Consider the following 2,286-nt stretch of genomic DNA (forward strand, 5'->3'; position numbering starts at 1 on the left):
TCGCGGTTAAAACGATTGTTAGTTACGCCTCGTGCGAGCGGACTGATATTCGCGAGAAATATAAACTCAATGTCGGAGAATCTGCGATCCCTCGGCAAAATTAATAACACGATCATGATCGTTAAATCAATTACGATTAATTTCTTTCGAGACGAAAAAAAAATGAAGAAAAATCTGATCGAATCTCCACGATGAATCTCCAATTCTCCGACGTCTCTTATCGTTAGACGTAATTCATAGCTGGGAATGATAATTTTTACGCATCCAAGGTACGATGCCTTACGTCACGTTGGATTGTAAATAAATTCGTAGGGTGAGAAGTATTGGGTTCCGTAAATACTGCCATTAGAAAGCGTTGTTAGTGTGAAAGACGTTTTTTGAATCGTCGATAAGCTCCACGGTTCCTACTCAATCGGTAACTAACTCTCTCGTATCTATTCGAAAAATCATTCTTAATTAAATTTACTCTCGAATACTATCGAGTGAAAAAAATTCGATCGATTAAAATTTCAAATTCAACTTTTGACCAACGATTAAAATCGATGTAACGATTAAGATGTAATTTCAGTTGCTGATTGATCGAAGAACCGAGCTCGTAGTGTCAGAAGACAAGTTAAACGTATTTGCTACCTGATTGAAAAATCGTCCAGTGAACGCCGAACATACGTTAGAACGAATGGGATATTCGCATAGTCGATCCCAGATGTCGCTGCAATACCCCTTAAGCCACGATTAGAGAGCCTTCTTTAGAGGAACGAACGAGACTAAGTAAGAAATTTTACTTTGCACTAAAATGATAGGGAAGAACGCACACAATTTTCTATGATAGAGTCGGTTATTTATTTACACCGTATTATTAAATGCATTAGTGTGTCGAAGCAGCTGTATTCGATCTGTAGGTCTCGTTCCCGCAACCCATCGATATTAAAAGTCTCACCTCGACAATAGTAGATTATTTCATCGATAGTCGGCTATTGTTATTCTGATATTTTAACAGTTGTTAAATCGTAGTTGTTTAGTTATCGTTAGACCGCGGATATTTATGCATATTTGCGTAAAATTTAAACATATAAAAATCTGCAAAATACAAAAAAAAAAAAATATTTAAAATACAATAGAGATTATTTGAGGAATAAAAGAAAATATTCGTTGAGCTCCGTTTCTTTGATTACGTTTATAAGAATGATTTGATTTTGCATAAAAATCCGCAGTCTGATTATCATTAACACGTGAAACGAGGCGATCAAAATAATAATTGTCCAAAATCGAAGGGAAAAACTAAACGTTCTTGAATGGGAGAATAAGTGCGCGGTATCTAGTAAGAAAATAGCGAGATAGAAGAAATAAATATATATATATTATACATATATATATATATACCTGTAATTTTAAGGTGTAAATAACGTGTACATAGCTAAACGTAACGTAAGCCAAAGATTATAAAGCGATTGAAGTTTTTTTACTATTGAAAAAAACTGGGATCACATGTTGCACAGATGAATCCCATGAAATTGTTTAAAAAAAAATCATTATAACGCGACGATGGTCGATAGATGAGATTCATGAAGTGAATGTCATTTCATTTATCAATGACAACGAACTGGTCGAGATAATTTCGTTCGAAATTGTTTCGTAAAATAAATATAATAAATATATAATGTATCATTTTTAATTTTCATTATTGAGATTTTAATTCGTCATCTATTTTTTTATATATAATATAAATTTCTGCGTTTGTGTGTAAAATTTTAATCGATGTTTAAATTAATATTACGAATATACAGTCGAATCTTAATTCGAATCTTAAAGATACAATTAAAATTCTCGAATTTGTGTGAATTTATTTTTGAATAAAAAAAAAATTCAAGAAACAAAAATTTGATATGTAGAGATATTGTGCAAGAAACAATTATAATAATTGAAAGGAAAATTTAATTATGATTATATTATTATAGAGATAAAATGCATCTTAACAAATATATGTAGCAAATAAGTTCAAGTTATAAAAAATTTAAATTTCGATTTACAAAGATTTTCATAGTGAAGTGAAAGAAAATTAAAGAAAATTATAATTTTATTGAAATCTTCGAGTTATAGAGATTCGACTGTAATATTTTCAAATTTTTATACACGAATAATTCAAGGAGAAAAAGATCCATTTTAATCATTGTATAGTAAACGATGGTTCATTGGATAAGATTTGTTGGAAAGTTTATCTAATAATTAGATCGCGGATTTTTATGCAATTGAAATAAAATATTTTGATATTCAAACTCTAATATATAC

General features: G+C 30.2%; 1 long non-coding RNA gene across 2 annotated transcripts in view; it reads right to left on the reverse strand.

Annotated features, from left to right (window-relative positions):
- Positions 1 to 1,125, reverse strand: part of LOC102671888 — an 18,709-nt gene extending 17,584 nt beyond the window's left edge. For both annotated transcript variants that reach the window (XR_004150506.1, XR_421788.2), the window contains exon 1: positions 550 to 1,125. This is a non-coding gene — a long non-coding RNA (uncharacterized LOC102671888). The remainder of the gene's footprint in view (positions 1 to 549) is intronic.
- Between the last annotated feature and the right edge of the window lie 1,161 nt (positions 1,126 to 2,286).

The sequence above is a fragment of the Apis dorsata genome, unplaced genomic scaffold (genome assembly GCF_000469605.1).
Source record: "Apis dorsata unplaced genomic scaffold, Apis dorsata 1.3 scaffold_235, whole genome shotgun sequence".
NCBI classification, from domain to species: Eukaryota; Metazoa; Arthropoda; class Insecta; order Hymenoptera; family Apidae; genus Apis; species Apis dorsata.